The 21,510-nt window shown below is 39.1% G+C and overlaps 1 long non-coding RNA gene across 1 annotated transcript; it reads right to left on the bottom strand.

Annotated features, from left to right (window-relative positions):
* Positions 1–1,822: 1,822 nt before the first annotated feature.
* LOC122477448 lies at positions 1,823–21,510 on the bottom strand. Its single transcript, XR_006295697.1, has 3 exons — positions 21,238–21,510; positions 2,831–2,942; positions 1,823–1,955 (listed from the first exon to the last, which is right to left on the bottom strand). It is a non-coding gene; the product is annotated as an uncharacterized LOC122477448 (long non-coding RNA).

Genomic DNA, 21,510 nt, shown 5'->3' with positions numbered 1-21,510 from the left:
CCTGGAGCCTGCTTTGGGTTCTGTGTGTGTGTGTGTGTGTGTGTGTGTCTCAAAAACAAATAAACATTAAAAAAAATTTTTTTTAATGTTGACAGCAGTAATTTCTGGCTACAATTTGAAGTCCCTGGGTTTCTCCATACATTGGCAGCAGGAAGAAGTGGAACAGTTGTTTTTGGAAAACTTTTGGCAGTTTTGGGGCACCTGGGTGGCTCAGTCAGTTGAGCATCCAACTTTGGCTCAGATCATGATCTCATGGCTCGTGAGTTTGAGCCTCACATCGGGCTCTGTGCTGACAGCTCAGAGCCTGGAGCCTGCTTCAGATTTTGTGTATGTCTCTCTCCCTCTCTCTGCCCCTCCTCACTTGCACTCTGTCTCTCTCAAAAATAAAATAAACATTAAAAATTTTAAAAAAAAAACCTTTTGGGGGCGCCTGGGTGGCGCAGTCGGTTAAGCATCCGACTTCAGCCAGGTCACGATCTCGCGGTCCGTGAGTTCGAGCCCCGCGTCGGGCTCTGGGCTGATGGCTCAGAGCCTGGAGCCTGTTTCCGATTCTGTGTCTCCCTCTCTCTCTGCCCTTCCCCCGTTCATGCTCTGTCTCTCTCTGTCCCAAAAATAAATAAACGTTGAAAAAAAAAATTTAAAAAAAAAAAAAAAAAACCTTTTGGCAGTTTTAATTTTAGACAAACACCTATTCTATGACTCACCCATTCCACTCCTATATATTTACCCAGGAGATATATCCATGTTTGTCTGCAAAAAGATTCATACAAGCATGCTTGTAGAACTTGTATGTGTACATTAGTTTAAAATTTGGCTTAGGGGAGCACCTGCGCTGCTCCGTCGGTTAAGGGTCTGACACTTGGTTTTGGCTCAGGTCATGACCTCACAGTTCATAAGATCAAGCCCTGCATCAGAATCTGCGCTGACAGCACGGGGCCTGCTTGAAAGTCTCTCTCTCTCCCTCTCTCTTCCCCTCCCCCATGCTCTGTCTCTCTCTCAAAATAAATAAATAAACATTTAAAGATATTTTTTAAAATACAATTTTGTTTAGGGCACCTGGGTACCTCAGTTGGTTAAGCATCCGACACTTGGCTTGGCCTCAGGTCATGATCTCACGGTTCGTGGGATTGAGCCCCACCTGTGCAGAACCTGCTTGGGATTCTCTTTCTCCCTCTCCCTCTCCCTCTGCCCCTCCCTTGCTTGCACTCTCTTTCTCTGTCTCTCTCAAAATAAATAAATATACTTAAAAATAATGAAATTTAGTTTTAAAACAATGAGTAAGAAGAAAGATTTTCAGATAAACAAAACTGAGTTTATCACAAGCATAACTAAACTAAATGAACTTCTAAAAGATGTACTTCAAAAAAATGAAAATAATTACAATAATTACAAGAAAGAATAGCGAACAAAGAATTTGTAAACACATGGCTAAATCTAAGCAAAAAACTGTTTCTGTAAATACTAATCCCTTTTTTTTAAATTATGCTCAACATAGGGCTCAAATTCATGACCCCAAGATCGAGTTGCGTGTACTACCAGCTGAGCCAGCCAGATGCCTCATATAAATACAAATACTTTTTATCTGGGGGGCTAACAAAACGGGACAGGTCTAAAATATTGGACCACCATAGTATGTAAGTTGGGAGGGAATGGCCTTACAGTTTAAAAGTGTTCTATGGTCCTTGTGTTATTAGGGAGGGAAAATTAAGATATTAACTTTAGTTTTTGATAATTTTGCAGGATACAGTTTCAAGAATAACTATTAAAACAAGAGAAGTAGAGTGCGTCAGCTCTAAAACATTGAATTGAGTCTCAAAAGTACTGATGGTTCAAATGAATGTTTACTTTACTTGGCAGATGTGGATGGTTCAGTTCAGGCTTTAGAGAGATCATCACCTTTTTTTTCACCTCTGAATATGAATCTTTGTGCTTTGATGCTTCTACATGGATTGTGTCTGCATGAAAGAAAGATAGATATGTAAGTCTTTTATCATTTCTACATATTTTTCCCTGTGGTTATAAAATAAATTACAAATTTTTTACACCAACCTCTGGTCCATCTTAGTATCTAATACTCGAAGGTTTGTCAGGCCTCCTAAGACAAATATTCAGGAACTAGGGGACCCAATACATCACCTAAAGACTGAAGGAAGAAAATTCTAGAAAATAATACTCTGAAGCAATGACAGTCTCCCATATGCTTCAGCTACATGCATCCACATTTCCACACTTGCATGCACTTCTATGCTGAAGCTGTTTTCTCTAGCTGTGATACAAAACTTCTATTATCTATACATCTACTAGTTGAAATCCTCCCTGTCATTTGATACTCATTACCCTGGAACATTTGATCCCTGACTTAATCATCCCCTCCTTTGATTTCCCATGGTTCTTTGTGCTTTCCTATCTGTTTATCTGTTTATCTGGAATATCCTTTCCCCACTCCCTTGACAGGCTATCTATTTTTAAATCTTAGCAATCAACTTAGAGAACACTTCTCTGGGAAGTTGTTCCTGAAATCTCCAGGCTGAGTTATTTATCCACCTGTCCAGGACTGATCCAGTTGGGCTTACTGAATGAAAGAATAAAAGGACTGCTGGGTAAGTATCAGAACCCAGCTGAGGTTTAACAACACAAGTTTGTAGAGGACGAGGTCTGCACAGTTTGGTGTCTTTTTATAATGCTGAAAATGTTAGAATTCATTTTTCTTCTATGAGACAAACAGTACACAAAAGATGTGTAGATTGTAAAACTCGCTTCTGACACTGGCCAAGCCTCCAGTGATTGTACATCTCTGCCAAGGCCCTAAGCAACAACAGTTCAAACATACATTATTTCTTGTGGATGGAGTAGAAGGGTTACTTGCTGGTCTCTGAGCCTGGTTGCGTATAACTCGTGGGTTGAGGTACCATTTGGTAAGGAGCTCCCACTGGAGTTTGAACCTATGAATTTGAATGGAAAAGAAAACAAAAAAATGAAAACTTAATTACCATTTAATTGCTCTCCCAATACGATAGTACCAGGAGCACAAGTAGCCCCTCCAGAGTAAATACGACACTTAATGAACATCAACTGAAAGGAATGCTAACTGCCAGAGAGAAAAGTAGATGTGAAGGAACTGCTGGTGAGATGGTGTGAAGGAATAAGACCTCAAGAATAGTTCTAGAAAAGGAGGCATGAATGAACTACCGATAAGGCCTACAGAGGACTCTTTATGAGAATAAGATCTCCTACATTGCAGGGCCAATAAGCCTCATGGGAAAGAGAAGGGAAATCTGTAAGGTGGACATGGAACATGTTAGATATACAACAATATGTATGGATCTTTGATGAAATACTTTAGTACAGGCATGTGATTTGATTTGATGATTTCAAGGTCAAACGTGAAGGATATGTAGAACTTTTCCTGGTGAAAGGAATGAGGGAAGAACAGGCAGGCACACCAGGTAATGGCGGTGAGTGGAGCTAGGTAGGCATTCGGGGCTAAGAATTGACAGCGCATCAGTTGTTTTGACATCTCTTTAGTTTGTGTTACCTTTCTGGTGACCTGATAAGCTCAGATTTTTTCCCCCAGCTTTGTTGAGGTATAACTGACAAATAAAGTTGTATATATTTAAAATGTACAACATTATGATTTGGCATTTGTATACAGATTTTAAAATATATTCAAAAGATGAAAGAAGGACATTTAATGAAAGACAAATATGAGGAGGTTTCACAGGCCCATTAAGATAAGACTCTGGCCATTTTCCTTCCCTGTTTAAACCTCTTAAATGGATCCTCACTAACTACAGATAGTGTGAAACTCCTCAGCAAGTCTTTCCAAGCCTACTGCTTCTCTATCTTTATCTATTGCACTTTTTCCTCACAAGTTGAGGCAATGTGGGCTGTAGTTAAGGACAACTGGGTAAATTAGAGACTTGAAATGACTAATATCTAAAGACTAATGATTAATGTGTTGACCTGCTGAGAGGTTTCTGGTGACATGCACAGGACTGTGTCCTTGGTCTTCCAGATTATCTGTATCTAAGGTATCAATGAAAATGTAGATGCCATGCTCATTGAACATGTGGATAGCATATATACTGGAAGGGATAATAAACATATTAAATAGACTCAGAAACATTAGTGTACTTTCCAAGCTAGAGATAGGATCCCAAATGAATAAGCTGAAGTTTAACAGAGAAAATTGTGAAGTTTTGCTCTTGGATCTTAAAAAATCCCCAGGGGGATATTGGGAGAAGTGAATAGGAGAGAAGTAAAAATGACTAATAGAATTTTAGTTGATAATAAGGTTAAGTTTTAAGGTTACGGTTAAGTTTTCCTGTCTTTCTTGTTGTCTTAACCCCATGGCAGCAATTGAGAAGCAGCCCCCACCTCTCTGCAGGGTACAGGGCTGTCGCCTCTGCAGGACCAAACAGAGGGCTTGCTATGACTTCCCGTCTTACAAACAGTGCTGCTTAGAAATCATCAAGATTGCTCTTGCTCAAGGACTGAGACCTTGGTCCACTTCCATGATTCTATCAGATATTGCACCCTGGAATAGCCCCATGCAATGACCAGATGGGGCACCTAATCCTTCTAGGGAACCTAGGTGTGTATGCCTCCTTCAGTTCACCTGGGTCTGTAGTTACTCATGCCTGAGGGGTGAGATCCCCATTCCACAGTCCAGCCAATGCTAGGGACAGCTTTGTACTCATTCACGCAAACTCCCTAGGAAATGGGCCCTATTCTGTTCACTTTTGGGGGGAAAAATTTTGTGATCTAACCTGGCTCTTTTTGTAGCCTTTTAGTTTTTACTTTGCGATCCACACATTTTGCTTCAGTCTCTGTTATACACTAACAACACATGCCATCTGGTTACCGATTCCTAACCTGGAGTCTACCTTTTAGTGGTTGGACCCTAACTGCCTATCCTTTCCTGTGGAGTATCCCAGCTCTACCCCCATTCCCTTATATTCCTATTAAGTCTACTTTCTCCAGGCTTGGGCCCATACTTACTTCTAGCATATATAGACATACCTAGCATCATATGATACTCCTCTAATCCTCTTTTGGAGCTTAACTGGCAAATATAGTGAATTATAGAAGTTGCACAGAGAAGTCCAAATGAAGACTTAAAAGAGCTGTGAAGTCAGCAAAGGAAAGCATTAACAAAACAAAATGACAACCAACTGAATGCGAGAAGATATTTGTAAATGACATATCTGATAAGGGGTTAATATTCAAAATATACAAAGAACTTATAAATGTCAACACCAAAAAACCCCGAACAATCCAATTAAAAAATGAGAAGACCTGCAAAAGACATTTTTCCAAGGGAGACATCCAGGTGGCCAACAGACACATGAAAAGATGCTCAACACCACTCACCATCAGGGAAGTGCAAATCAAAACCACAATGTGATATCACCTCACAGCTGTCAGAATGGCTAAAATAAAAAACACAAGAAACAACAAGTGTTGGCAAGGATGCAGAGGAAAAGGAACGCTCGTGCACTGTTGGTGGGAATGCAAACTGGTGCAGCCACTGTGGAAAACAGTGTGGAGATTCCTCAAAAAGTTAAATATAGAACCAGAATATGATTCGGTAATTCCACTACTGGGTATTTACCCAGATAAAATGAAAACACTAATTCAAACAGATAGATGCACCCCTGTGTCTACTGCAGCATTATTGACAATAACCAGGATGTGAAAGCAGCCCACGTGTCCATCGATAGACAAGCAGAGAAGGAAGATTGAATATTATGCAATCATAAAAAAAAAAGATGAGACTGTGCCATTTGCAACGACATGAATGGACCTAGAGGGCATTATGCTAAGTGAAATAGGTCAGACAGAGAAAGACGAATACCATGTGATTTCACTCATATGTGGAATCTAAAACAAAACAAAACAACAAATAAAAAGCAGAATCAGATCTGCAAATACAGAAAACAAACTGACAGTTGCCATAGGGGAGGGGGGGAGGGAGGGACAGAATGGGTGAAGGGGAATGGGAGATAGAGGCTTCTAGCAATGGAATGAATAAGTCATGGGAATAAAAGGTCTACATAAAAGTGCACAGAGAATATAGCCAATGATATTGTAATAGTGTTGTGTGATGACAGATGGCAGCATAACGTATACACTTGTCAGATCACTAAGTTGTACACCTGAAACTAAAGTAACATTGTGTGTCAACTGTACTCAAATAAAAACAATATTTTAAGAACCTAGAATTAAAAGAAAAGAAAACAGGTATGAGGTAGGAGGAAAACTAAGAGAGTATGGTGTTTCCAAATCTAAGAGTGTTTCAAGAAGCATTCCTCTTCCCTCACTGGCCACCCCTTTTTTTTTGAAAATGTTTTTAATGTTTATTTTATTGTTAACAGAGACTGAGAGAGAGAGAGACAGAGTGTGAGTGTGGGAGGGGCAGAGAGAGAGAGGGAGACCCAGAATCTGAAGCAGTTTCCAGGCTCTGAGCTGTCACCACAGAGCCCAACGTGGGGCTCAAACTCACGAACCGTGAGATCATGACCTGAGCTGAAGTCAGATGCTTCACCAACTGAGACACCCAGGCGCCCACGGCCACTCCTTTTCTACCTCCTTTGCAAGTTCCTCTGCATCTCCCTGCTCCGTGAATGACAGGCCATCCCAGGGCTCACTGTTTGGATCTGTGTTACTAAAGATCTACACTGACTCCTAGGTGATCTTATCTACTCTGTCATGACACTCTTCAGGGCTTTTGCACCGACGATTCCCTCTTCCTGGAATTGATCTTCCATGTGGCCTATTCCCTCTGCTCTTTCAGTTTTCTACTCAAGACTGAGTCATACTCTCAATAAAGTGTTCGCTGACCAGCCTATTTAAAATGGAAACCTACCCCAATACTCTTACTCTTCCCTGCTTTAAATTTCTTCATAGAATGTGAAGAAATTCACCTTATTTATTTATTGTGTGTACTCCCTTCCATTAGAATGTACATACCACAAGGACATGGATTTTTGTTCCTTTTGATTATTGCTATATCCCCTTTCCTAAAACAGTACCTAGAACATAGTAGATGCTTAATGAGTACATGCTGGCTGAGTGATAGAAGTGTTGAGTAAGATAAGGACAGAAAAGTAACTCATTGGGTAATAGTGGGGTGCTATTTATATAGGGTAGTCAAGAATGGACTCATTTGGTCAGATCCCTGAAGGAAGTAAGGTAGTGAGCAAAATGAGTATCTAGGAAAATAGTGCTGTGAGCACTTTTTTGCATAAAAAGTTGCAAATACCCTGAGCTGGGAGGGTGCCTGGTGTGCTCCAACAATAGCAGGGAAGTCCTGTGCCTAGAATGAACTAAGCAAGGCAAAAGTGCCAGGATATGAAGACAGAGAGACCCTGGGGAACCGTGGCTTTTACTCCGAGAGAAACGGGAGCAGGGGCAGTTGCACCTGAGTGGCTTGATCTAACTTATTCTGTAAGCCAATCATTTATGGAGCAAAAGAAAGAAAGGCATCAAGGAGGACTCCAACGTGTTTGGCCTGAGCACCTAGAAAGACAAAGTTGCCATCAGCTATGATTAGGGTGGCTGTGAGTAGAACAGCTTTGGAGAGATCAGGAGTTCAGTCTTGTATCTGTACAGTTTGAGATGCCAATTGCACATCCAGGTGAAGGTGTCAATTAAGCAGTTGGATATATACATTGGTAACAGGGAAGAGCTCTACACTGGTGATACAAGTTTGGGAATCATCAGCGTATGAATGTACGTCTAAAGCCATGATGTAGATGGGGTCACCAAGGGAATGAATGTTGATAGAGAAGGTGCTCAGAGATTGACTCTGGGGCACTCGAGTATTCGGTGATGGGAAAGACAAAACTGAAAAGGAACAATGGGTTGAGAGTATGATGTCCTAGAAGTCAAGTGAAAAGAGCAGTTCGAGGAGTGGGGAGTGGTCAGCTGTATCAAATACCACTGGTAAGACATGATGTGGACTGAAACATAGCCATGGTTATGGTAATACTGAGGTCACACATGACTGAAAGAACGATGGGGGCAGGCAGAGTCCTTACTGTAATAAGTTCAAGAGAGAATGAGAGGAAAAGAAGTAGTAACATAGCATATACAGAATTCTTTTGAGAAAATTTTCGGTGGGGCACCTGGGTGGCTCAGTCGGTTAAGCATCTGACTTCGGCTCAGGTCATGAACTCACATATCATGAGTTCAAGCCCCATGTCAGGCCCTGTGCAGACAGCTCAGAGCCTGGAGCCTGCTTTGGATCCTGCGTCTCCTTCTCTCTCTGTTGCTCCCTTGCTTTCTCTCTCTCATAAATAAAGATTAAAAACAAAATTTATGGGAATGCAAGCTGGTGCAGCTACTCTGGAAAACAGTATGGAGGTTTCTCAAAAAATTAAAAATAGAACTAGCCTACGACCCAGCAATTGCACTACCAGGCATTTATCCACGGGATACAGGTGTGCTGTTTCAAAGGGACACATGCACCCCCATGTTTATAGCAGCACTATCAGCAATAGCCAAAGTATGGAAAGAGCCCAAATGTCCCTCGATGGATGAATGGATAAAGATGTGGTATATAGAGACAATGGAGTATTACTCGGCAATCAAAAAGAATGAAATCTTGCCATTTGCAACTACATGGATGGAACTGGAGGGTATTATGCTAAGTGAAATTAGTCAGTCAGAGAAAGACAAAAATCATATGACTTCACTCATATGAGGTCTTTTTTTAATTTTTTTTTCAACGTTTATTTATTTTTGGGACAGAGAGAGACAGAGCATGAATGGGGGAGGGGCAGAGAGAGAGGGAGACACAGAATCGGAAACAGGCCCCAAGCTCTGAGCCATCAGCCCAGAGCCCGACGCGCGGCTCGAACTCACGGACCGCGAGATCGTGACCTGGCTGAAGTCGGACGCTTAACCGACTGCGCCACCCAGGCGCCCCATCATATGAGGTCTTTAAGAGACAAAACACATGAACATAAGGGAAGGGAAGCAAAAATAATACAAAAACAGGGAGGGGGACAAAACAGAAGAGACTCATAAATATGGAGAACAAATGGAGGGTTGCTGGAGGGGTTGGGGGAGGGGGGATGGGACAAATGGGTAAGGGGCACTAAGGAATCTACTCCTGAAATCATTGTTGCACTATATGCTAACTAATTTGGATATAAATTTTAAAAAATTCAATTAAAAAAAATTTTTTAAAAGCAAAAAGAAAAAAAAAATTTTCGGTAATAAGTACAAAATGATACTGATCATAATCAATTTTTAAAAATCATATAAAATAATAGTATATATTTTTCCATAGCAAAAGAATGGAAATGTTCTGGAAGGCCACACATAAAATTCATCACAGTCATTGTCTCTGGAGGGGTGGAAGGTGACTAGCACTGGAGGTGTGCCAAGATTATTTTGCTGTTATTTGTAAAATAACATCATTATCATTAAAAATTATCTGAAAAAATTATGACAAAATACTAACATTTAGTAATTCAGGACTTTGAGGTATGGATGGCTATTATCTTATGTACTTTCCTGTATTTTTAACGTTTTTCCAAATTAACACCACCAACAAAAAAACATGAGTTAATTGGTGGTGAGGCTATGTAGACTGAATGACCTCACAGTTTCAATTAACTGTATTATATCACATGACATTTATGGAGTGCACTGAAGCTATAAAAAGGGGAACTGCTGATTGCAAACAATTTTTAACCAAGTAAAGAAAAAATTTAAATCATGAAAACATTGCCAAATAGGCAGAACAGAAATAATGGACTAAAATGAGTTAGAAACAGGTTGGATGAAAAACCTGGAATCAGAAAATCTCCAGACATTCTGCTCGTCTTAACAATTTCTCCCATTGCAAGTCTTGAACAACAACAACAAATTCAGCCTTATTACATTTCACTTTTCTTTTACCTGCTTAATGAAGAGTGGAAATGATCCCAGAGAGCAAAATGGCAAATAAAACAAAACAAAATGAAATAACAACAAAAATCCCTGCTGTAAAGGAGAAAAACCAGCAGCAAACAGTAGCTCATAACTCAAACCAAGAATGTAAAGTAAGTTATACTTATATCTCCATTATGTGCATATTGATTATTCCTATTTTGGATTATCTATTAATTCTGGAACAGCTTTCTCTAAATTATTGCACTGCCACAAATCCCATCTCTTCCCCATTTCTAGGGTTCCTTTCTCATAAAGCCTTTGCGATATCATATCTCAAAGGGCTGCCATTTCTTTTTCCAATGCAAGGAAAGGATGTGGATCGATTACCTTCCATTTTTAATTATCTGTATCATGTTTTTTTTTTTTCTGTTAGTGCAAGCCATGGAGAATTTTAAATATATTTCCCACTCTTGGGCGCCTGGGTGGCTCAGTCGGTTGGGCATCTGACTTCGGCTCAAGTCATGATCTCACAGTTTGTGGGTTCAAGTCCCACATTGGGCTCTGTGCTGACAGCTCAGAGCCTGGAGCCTGCTTCGGATTCTGTGTCACCCTCTCTCTCTGCCCCTCTCCCACTCACATTCTGTCTCTCTCTCTCTCTCTCTCTCTCTCTCTCTCTCAAGAATAAACATTTTTAAAAGTTGTTTAAATATATCTCCCACTCTTGATATCCTAAAAGGGTTTTTCTTACCATTCTATATAGGCACTTGCTGTGAAGTCACTGGATAGGCCCCTGGAGGTAGTACTTTGAAGAAAAGTGTCAGTTACTACATAGTATGTTTTCTACTAATATTTAATAAGAAATATTATACAGAAGAAATTCTGCTACATATTTAATATTGAGAGCAAATATAGTAAACCATTTATACCCAGGGCAATGATCTTTCTTTGAACATGAAAAATTTAGGACTAGACAGGCATATAAACCAATGAAATAGGAGACAGTACAGAAAAAACCCTCACATATCTAGTCAATTGATTTTTGACAAGGGTTCCAAGACCATTCAATAAGGAAAGGACAGTCTTCGACAGATACTGCAGAGACAACTGGATAGTCACATGAAAAACAGTAAGTTTGGACCTTGACCTCACAGTATATACAAAAATTAACTCCAAATTGATCAAACACCTAAACTTACGAGGTAAAACTATAAAAAATCCTTGAAGAAAGCATAGGGAGTAACTTTCATACCATCAGATTTGGCAATGAAATCTTCAACATGACACCAAAAGTCCAAGCAACAAAAGAAAAAAATAGATAAATTGGACTTCATGAAAACTAAAAATTTTGTACATTTAAGGACACTATCAAGGGAATGAAAAGAATGGGAGAAAATATTTGCTATTCATATATCTCATATATCTATATAAGAACACCTACAACTTAACAACAACAAAGCAAATAACCAAATTCAAAAATGGCAAAAGGTTGGGGCACCTGGGTGGCTCAGTCTGTTAAGCATAGGACTCTTGATTTAGGCTCAGGTCATGATCTCACGGTTCGGGGGTTTGGTGGGTTCGGTCCTTGTATCAGGCTCTGCACTGGCAGTGTGGAGCCTGCTTGGGATTCTCTCTCTTCCTCTCTCCCTGCCCCTCCCTCACTTGTGCTCTCTCTTTCTCTCAAAATAAATAAATAAACTTTTTAAAAAATGGCAAAAAGTTTTGAATAGACATTTCTCCAAAGAAAATATACAGAAGGCAAAAAAGCACATGAAAAGATGCTCAACATCACTAATCATTCGGGAAATGAAAATCAAAATTACAATGAGATATTAGTTCACACCCATTAGGATGGCTATAATATATATTTTTTAATCCAGAAAACAAGTGTTGGTGAGTTAGTTGGGAAGTTGAACACTCATGCACTGCTGGGGGAATAGAAAGTGGTTTAGCCACTGGGGTAAATGGTATGACAATTCCTCAAAAAATTAAGCATAGAATTATCATATGATCCAGCAATCCTACGTCTGGGTATATACCCAAAGAACTGAAAGCAGAAACTCAAATAGATACTTACACACCAATGTTCACTGCAGCATTATTCATAATAACCAAAAGATGGAAACAACCAATGTGTCCATCAATGGATGAATGAACAAAGAAAATGTAAATATATACAATGGAAAATTATTTAGCCTTAAAAGAGAATGAAATTCTGAGACATGCTACAATATGGATGAATCTTTTTTTTCAGTATGGGTGAATCTTGAAGACATTACACTAAGTGAAATAAGACACACACAAAAGGACAAATAATGTATGACTCCACTTAGAATGAAGTACCTAGAATAGTCAACTTGATAGGCACAGAAAACAGAAAAGTAGTCACCACTCAACATTCCGAATGCATTTAATGCCACTGAATTGTACAGTTAAAATTGTTAGGATGGTAAATTTTATGTTATATGTATCTTACCACAATAAAAAAGTTTTAAGAAGATAATAGTAAAATACCTTACAAAAATAACATATTAAGTCAGCAGGGAGTGTGATCAAAATTCAAGTTTCCTAAGTCCTTATGTCGTTTCAGAAGAAATTACTAACTTTAGACTTCCATAGTTTAACTATGCATGCTGTAGTCTCTAGGGAAACAGAAGGATAGCAGAATAGTGTATAACTTCAGAAGTTGACAGGGGAAAAAGTGAAAGGAGGAAAAAAGAATGTAATTATTGCAAAAGAAGGCCAAAACTGAGGGGGGGAAAACAAAAATAGGAGGGAAGATATCCTATAATAGGAATATCCAAATATACCCATAGTTACATAAAATATACTTACTAAACTCAAGGTAAAAGCCAAGGATTGGGCTTTAGTTGCAGTTAAAATCTAGTCAGCGCAGGCAACCTGCCTTTCCTACTGAGCACCTAAGTATAAAAGCTGGGTCGCATGCCTGAGCAGCTATTAGAACACTGGAAAGTAAGTATCAGCAGGTGGATCAGGAAAAAAAATCCCAAATCAGAAGTACCACTGAACTGGCAGTGGATTCATCATTTTTCCCTTCCACTATCCCCACACTGGACTCAAAGCAGCCTAAAACCTGGAAGATATCACTGTTGTACAGATGAGAGGAAACTCCAGAAGTCTAGCTCCGGTCTGCGTGAGAAGTTCTAAAGCTCAGAGAAAGTCAGAAAGTCCCCCATACTGTATTCTCTCACACCCCAGATCCCAGGCAATCCTACTTGCTATCTTGGCAGCAAAAGTGGCTTGCAGGGAAAACTGGAAGAGCCAAATATCTGAGGGAGAGAAATGTTCTTCTCCATTAGGGGGAGCTGTGGCTCTGTGAGGGGAGGGATAAAAACTTTTTTTTTTTTTTTTAATTCTGTCCTACCACCACCACTTGGAACCCTGACTTGTCTCAGTCACAGAAGTGAGGGGTTTTGGGGCCAGAGGAAAAAGAATGAGAGTCCCAGGAAACTGGAAAATACTGGAGAGAGAGCAGAGATACAAAAGCACAGGGAAGCTGTTTATGAACTACTGGGGTCATGGTCCGCTTCTCCTCACCCCTGCAGGGGTAGATCTGATCTTTATTTATTAAGTTTTTTTTTTATCTTAATTCCAGTATAGTTAACATACAATGTAATACTAGTTTAAGGAGTAGAATTCAAAGATTCATCACTTACATACAACACCCAGTGCTCATCACAACATGTGCCCTTCTTAATACCCATCACCCCTCCAGCCCATGTCCCACCCACTTCCCCTCTAATGACCATCAGTTTGTTTTCTATCAGTAAGAGTCTGTTTCTTGGTTTGCCTCTCTTTTTTCCCCTTTGCTTGTTTATTTTCTTTCTTAAACTCAACATATGAGTGAGGTATATGGTATGGTATTTGTTTTTCTCTTACTTATTTTGATTAGAATAATACTCTCTAGCTCCATCCATGTTGGTGCAAGGGCAAGATTTCATTCTTTTTTATAGCTGAGTAATATGGATCTTTTCTTTCCTCATATTTTGGAGTAGGGTTCAGAAGAGGAATAAGGGATAGGGCTAGGGTAAGGGCTGGAGTGAGGGTATGGGCCTATTGTCCCTCAGTTCAGAAACCTCTCCAGAGGGATAAGTAAGGCGAGAGTCACGGTCAGGGTGAGGGCTTAGGGTTAGTGGTTAGGGGTTAGGGGTTAGGGTTTGGGTTAAGATGACATGACAAGATTTCCTTCTTCTTTATGGCTGAATAATATTTCGTTGTATATACACATCAAATGTTTTATTTTTTCAGATCATGGGTTTAGTTTATGCCTGGAATAAGAGTCAGGGATAGGGCCATGGTGGTGGTATGGGCCTATTGTCCTGCAGTTCAAAGACCTCTACAGAAGGATGAGTTTAGGTAGAGGGTTATGGTCAAGGTGAGAGCTTAGGGTTAAGGGTTATTGGTTAGCAGTTAGGGATTAGAGTAAGGGTCTGATTTAGGATTAGGTTTTCAATTAGAATACTCTCTAACTCATCCATGTCACTGCAAGCGGGAAGACTTCATTCTTTCCATGGCTGAATAATATTCCATGGTAGATATATACCACATCTTCTTTATCCATTTGTATAGAGGGACACTTGGGCTGCTTCCATAATTTGCATATTGTAAATAATGCTGTAATATACCTAGTAGTGCATGTATCCCTTTGCATTAGTGTTTTTGTATTTTGGGGGTAAATAACTAGTAGTGCGATTGCTGGATCATAGGGAAGCTCTATTTTAACTTTTTGAGAACTCTCCACACTGTTTTCCAGACTAGCTGTACCACTTTGCATTCCCATGAACAGTGTAAGAGGGTTCCCCTTTCTCTACATCCTAGCCAACATCTGTTATTTCCTGTGTTGCTAATTTTAGCCATTCTGACAGTTGTGAGGTGATATCTCATTGTAGTTTTGATTATGCATTTCCCTGATTGTGAGTGATGATGAACATCTTTTCATCTGTTGGCCAGCTGTATGTCTTCTTAGAGAAGTGTGTGTTCATGTCTTCTGGCCATTTTTTAACTGAATTATTCAGTTTTAGGTGTTGATTTTTATAACTTCTTTATAGATTTTGGATACTAGCCCTTTATTGGATCTGTCATTTGCAAATATCTTTTCCCATTCTGTAGGTTGCTGATTACTTTGTTGATTGTTTTCTTTACTGTGCAGAAGCTTTTTATTTTGATGTAGTCCCAATAGTTTATTTTTGCTTTTATTTCCCTTGCCTCAAGAAAGTAATGTCAAAAGGAAGTCAGGGTAGCTATACTTACATCATACAAAATTGACTTTAAAACAAAGACTGTAATAAGAAACAAAAAAAGAAATTATATAATCATAAAGGGGATGATCCAAGAAGATATAACAATTGTAAATATTTATGCATACAACATGGGAGCACCCAAATATATAAAATGGTTAATAACAAACATAAAGAAACTGAGTGATAGTAATACAAATAATATTAGAGAATTTTAACATCTCACTTACATCAATGGAAAGATCATCCAAACAGAAGATCAACAAGGAAACAGTGGCTTTGAATGACACTTTGGAACAGATTTTTGGTTTTTTTAGAGGAAGAGTGTGTCTAAGCAGGGGAGAGTGGCAGAGGGAGGGAGGGAGAGAGAGAGAGAGAGAGAGAGAGAGAATCCCAAGTAGGCTCCACGCTCGGTGTGGAGCCAACGTGGTGCCCAATACCATGACCCTGGGATCATGACTCGAGCTGAAATCAAGAGTCAGACGCTCAACCAACTGAGCCACCCAGGAACCCTGGAACAGATGGATTTAACAGATATATTCAGAACATTCCACCCCAAAAGAAACATTCTTTTCAAGGGCACATGGGAACATTCTCCAGAATAGATATTAGTCTCAAAAGAGGTCTCAACAAATTCAAAAAGACTGAAGTCATAAAATGCAACTCTTCTGACGACAACACTATGAAAGTAGAAGTCAACCACAAGAAAAAGTCTGGAAAGCCCACAAATACATAGAGGTTAAATAACATGCTACTAAACAATGAATAGGTCAAAGAAGAAATCAAAGAAGAAATAAAAACTTACTACATCTTACTCGACACGTCTCTGAAGGCAAAGGAAATAAAAGTAAAATTGAACTACTGGGACTCATCAAGATAAAAAGCTTCTGCACTACAAAGGAAACAATCAACAAAACTAAAAGGTAACCTATGGAATGGAAGAAGACATTTGCAAATGATATATCAGATAAAGGGTTAGTATCCAAAATCTATAAAGAACTTACCAAACTCAACACCCAAGAAACAAATAATCAAGTTAAGAAATGGGCAGAAGACATGAATAGATACTTTTTCCAAAGAAGACATCCAGATGGCCAACAGACACATGAAGAGATGTTCAACATCACTCATCATCAGGGAAATACAAATCAAAACCACAGTGAGATACCACTTCACACTGGTCAGAATGGCTAAAATTAACAACTCAGGAAACAACAGATGTTGGCCAGGATGTGGAGAAATGGGCATCCTCCTGGGCTGTTGGTGGGAATGGAAACTGGTGCAGCTGCTCTGGAAAACAGTGTGGAGGTTCCTCAAAAAATTAAAAATAGAACTACCCTATGACCCAGCAATAGCACTGCTAGGAATTTATCCAAATGATATAGGAGTGCTAATTCATAGGGGCACCTATACTCCAATATTTATAGCAGCGCTTTCAACAATAGCCAAATCATGGAAAGAGCCTGAATGTCCATCAACTGATGAATGGATAAAGAAGATGTGGTTTATATATACAATGGAATACTACTTGGCAATGAGAAAGAATAAAATCTTGCCATTTGCAACAACATGGATGGAACTGGAGGTGTTATGCTGAGTTATATAAGTCAGTCAGAGAAAGACAGATATCATGTGTTTTCACTCCTATGTGGAACCTGAGAAACTTAACAAAAGACCATGGGGGAAGGGAAGGGGGAAAAATAGTTTCAAAAGAGGGAGGCAAACCCATAAGAGACTCTTGAATACAGAGAACAAACTGAGAGTTGATGGGGAGTGGGGGAGAGGGGAAAGTGGATAATGGGCATTGAGGAGGGCAGTTCTTGGGATGAACACTGGGTGTTGTATGTAAGCAATGAATCATGGGAATCTACCCCCGAAAACAAGAGCACACTATATACACTGTATGTTAGCTAACTTGACAATAAATTATATTAAAACATTTTTTTAAATAAAGTTTTGGTTAAGAATATAAAAAAAATTACATGCAAACAAATGAAAGTTAAAACACACTGGTAGATCTGATCTCAATGAGCATACCGAAGAATGATCACAGGGGAGAGACCAACACCCAGATCCCAGGCTGACTGTTGGGCGGTGCACATGCAGGAAGGGCCAGAACAGTAGCGCAAAGGCTGTGGAAAGTGGGCTGACCCTGGAAGCACAGGCCAGAGAAGGAGGCAGAATGTGCAGCTTATGCCTGACCAGGTCATATGCCTGCTACAACACAAGTATTAACATTCTTCGTAAAACTTAACAAGACCTGGAGTCAAAGTCATAGGCAAAATGTCCAGGATGCAATGCAAAATTACTTGGTACGTGAAGAAAACCATGAATGTGTCAATTTGCATGACAAAAAGGTAATCAACATACACTAATGATAAGATGACACAGATGGCGAAATTACCTGACAAAGACTTTAAAGTGGCTATTATATGAGAAAGAATGAAATATGGCCCTTTGTAGCAATGTGGATGGAACTGGAGCGTGTGATGCTAAGTGAAATAAGCCATACAGAGAAAGACAGATACCATATGTTTTCACTCTTATGTGGATCCTGAGAAACTTAACAGAAACCCATGGGGGAGGGGAAGGAAAAAAAAATGAGGTCAGAGTGGGAGAGAGCCAAAGCATAAGAGACTCTTAAAAACTGAGAACAAACTGAGGGTTGATGGGGGGTGGGAGGGAGGGGAGGGTGGGTGATGGGTATTGAGGAGGGCACCTTTTGGGATGAGCACTGGGTGTTGTATGGAAACCAATTTGTCAATAAATTTCATATATTAAAAAAAAAAACAGAACAAACTGAGGGTTGATGGGGGGGTGGGAGGGAGGGAAGGGTAGGTGATGGGCATTGAAGAGGGCATCTTTTGGGATGAGCACTGGGTGTTGTATGGAAACCAATTTGACAATAAATTTCATATATTAAAAAAATAAATAAAGTGGCTATTATAAAAATATCTGACAAAGACTTTAAAGTGGCTATTATAAAAATGCTTGAATGAGTAATCATGAACACCCCTGAAATAAAAGTTAAAATACAAAGCATCAGCAAAGAGACAGAAGAAACAGGAAAAAGCCAAATGGAAACTTCAGAACTGAAAAATGCAATAATTGATATAAAAATGCCCAATCAACGGACTCAATATCAGAATGCAGATGACAGAAGAAAGATTCACTGAACTTGAAGACAGACCAATAGAATTATTCATTCTGGAGAACGGAAAAAAAAGACTCAAAAGAACCAAAAAGAGCCTCAGGGACTAGTGGAACAACCATCTAAAGGTCTAATATTTGTGTTCTTAGAGTCTCAGAAGGGGAAGAGAACGACTGGAGTGCTGAAAAGATATACAAATGCATATTTAAGAAGCTGTACAAACTAGAACAGAACAAATCCCCCAAATCCATGCCATCACATTAAAACTTCTGAAAATGAAAGACAAAATATATTGAAAGAAAAATTTTACAATATCTATAGGGGAACAAATGATTCAGATGACTGTGGAGTTTTCATCAGAAACCATGGGGCCAGAAGGAAGTGGCCCATTTTTTCAAATGCTGAAAGAAAAGAACTGTTACTCCAGAATTATGTATCCAGTAAAAGCTGTTTTAGTAATAAAGGTGAAATGAAGCCATTCTCAAATGAAGGAAAAATAAGAGAACTCATAGCCAGAATTGCCAGAATTGCTAATCGATGTTCTTCATATAAAAGGGAAATTATACTAGCAGGAAACTTGGAATATCAGGAATGAGGGAAGAGCAACGGAAATGGCAAATATATGAGTAGATATTATATAGGCTATCCTCCCATTCTTGAGTTCTACAAAAGGTGTAAGATTGATCGGTCTTCTGAGTGTAATGTATGTACAGACAACTCTAACGTAAAAAAGAGGAAGGTAAGGGACCTATATGGTGCTAATGTTTCTACATTCCAATTGAAATGGTAAAATTTTGAATCTAATGGACTGTGAAAAGTATGTGTTTTGTACCTGCTAGAGCAAACACTAAAAAACCATACAGAGAGATATAGTCCAAATCACAACATATAAATTAAAATGAAATACTATTCTAAAATATATTCAAAGAACCCAAAAGAAGGCAAGAAAGAAGAAACAGTGGAACAACAACAATGACAATGAATAGAGGGAACAAACAGAAAATAATAAAATGTCAAACCTAAATATAAACACATCAGGATCTAATTGACATTTATAGAACATTCCACCTAACAACAGTAGAATACACATCATCAAGTGTTCATGGAGTGTCACTAAGATAGACCATATCCTGTGTTATAAATCAAAAGTTAATAAATTTAAAAGAATTTAAAGCATACAACATACTTTCTCTGACCATAAAGGAATTAAACTAGAACTCAATACTAAAAGCATAACAAGAGAATCTTCCAACACTTAGAAATTAAACAACATACCTGTAAGTAATCTATGAGTCAAAGAGAAATTAAAAATATATTGAACTGGAAAAAAATGAAAGTAAAACATCTAAATCGGGGCCTAGCGGGAGTTTTATACCATTAAACAATATATTACAAGGAAGAAAGGTATTAATCAATAATCTAAACTTCTATCTTAAGAAACTCAGAGAGGGGCGCCTGGGTGGCGCAGTCGGTTAAGCGTCTGACTTCAGCCAGGTCACGATCTCACGGTCCGTGAGTTCGAGCCCCGCGTCAGGCTCTGGGCTGATGGCTCAGAGCCTGGAGCCTGCTTCCGATTCTGTGTCTCCCTCTCTCTCTGCCCCTCCCCCGTTCATGCTCTGTCTCTCTCTGTCCCAAAAATAAATAAACGTTGAAAAAAAAATTAAAAAAAAAAGAAACTCAGAGGAGAAGAGCAAAATAAGCTCAAATCAAACAGAAAGAAGGAAATAACAAATATAAAAGCAGAAATCAGGAGGCGTCTGGGTGGCTCAGTCGGTTAAGCATCCAACTCAATTTTGGCTCAGGTCATGCACGATCTCACAATTCAGGAGTTCGAGCCTTGCATCGGGTTCTGTGCTGAGTGTGAAGCCTACTTGGGATTCTCTCCCTCCCTCCCTGTCTGCCCCTCCCCCAGTAGCACACACATGCATGCACACTCTCTCTAAAAAATAAAAAATAAATTTAGAAAGCAGAAATCAATACAATTAAAAAGAAAACCAGTAGAGAAAATGCAATGAAACTGAAAGTTGGTTGTTTGATATAACTGTAACAAGCTTGATGAAACAGAAGATACAACTCACTAATATCAAGAATGAATGGAAATCACCAGACTTTGTAGCCATTTAAAGGAAAATAAGGGAATACTATTAATAGCTTTATGAACCTGAAGTTGACCCAAACTGTTAATGTTTCTTCATTTTTTCCTTATTATTCCGAGCCCAAAACCTCCTTGCTGTGACCTTTCTAGGTCCTTAGCCATCTGTGTCCTCCAGGAAGCAGTGCAGCCACGCCTTTCCTCAGCACATTTTGAAATTACTTCTTCCTGTTTCCCAAAACCTCTCAAAATTCTCACTCCTAGAACACACCTCAGCTGCATATTAGGAAAACCGAAGTCACTAGGTGCTCAAGAGTTAACATACAGTTTGTTATATCATTGGACCAATATTAAAGCAAAATCATATAAAAATAGCATAGGTCCACATCCTTAAGCCCTTGGGGCCAAATGTGCTTTGGAATTCAAAATGTTTTCTAATTTTTGGAAAAATAATTTAGAAATTACACAAAGACCATACTGGTAACACCCTGGGGGTTGGGCTGGAATAGTACCCTGTACCACATTAATATTTCTGCAGCAAAATCCAAATGCAAAATTTAGGTGTGAATATCTATACTTCCATAAATAATGATGACAGCCTCTTTGTGGTTCAGGTAAAGTTTTGCAGCCAAAAGAGTTTGTTGCGAACTTAACAACAACAACAACTAAAAACTTGCTTTCTGGAGCTTTTTGAATTTTCGAATTGCAGATAATTTATTGGGGACCCATATTTCAACTTTGAATCTATTAGCGACCTTCTCTCAAATCTCTCTGTCTCTCAAATCTTTGGATCTACTACCACCATTCTAGCATTCTAGGTAATAATACGTAAGAAACATTACCATGTGATGTACCAGAGGAATGGAAACATGGTTCCAGATGGTTGATGTGCACGTGTAGGTATTCAGCTGCCACTTCATTCCACCAGTAATTTCCTTGTCTGAAGTCTGAGGCCACTTCATGTCAGATCTAAGATGGGATTTATAAATCAGCCCACTCTGAAGAATGACAAATCTACCATTTAAACATGAAGTCACAAAACAAAGCCAAAAGAAGCCCATTGGCTGTTTTGTAGATGAAATTAAGTTATCATTACAAAACTAAATGTTTCTGCTGGGTTTTGAGTT

This window comes from Prionailurus bengalensis, chromosome X, assembly GCF_016509475.1.
Source record: "Prionailurus bengalensis isolate Pbe53 chromosome X, Fcat_Pben_1.1_paternal_pri, whole genome shotgun sequence".
Classification (NCBI taxonomy): Eukaryota; Metazoa; Chordata; class Mammalia; order Carnivora; family Felidae; genus Prionailurus; species Prionailurus bengalensis.
This window is presented reverse-complemented; position numbering and strand designations above follow the sequence as displayed.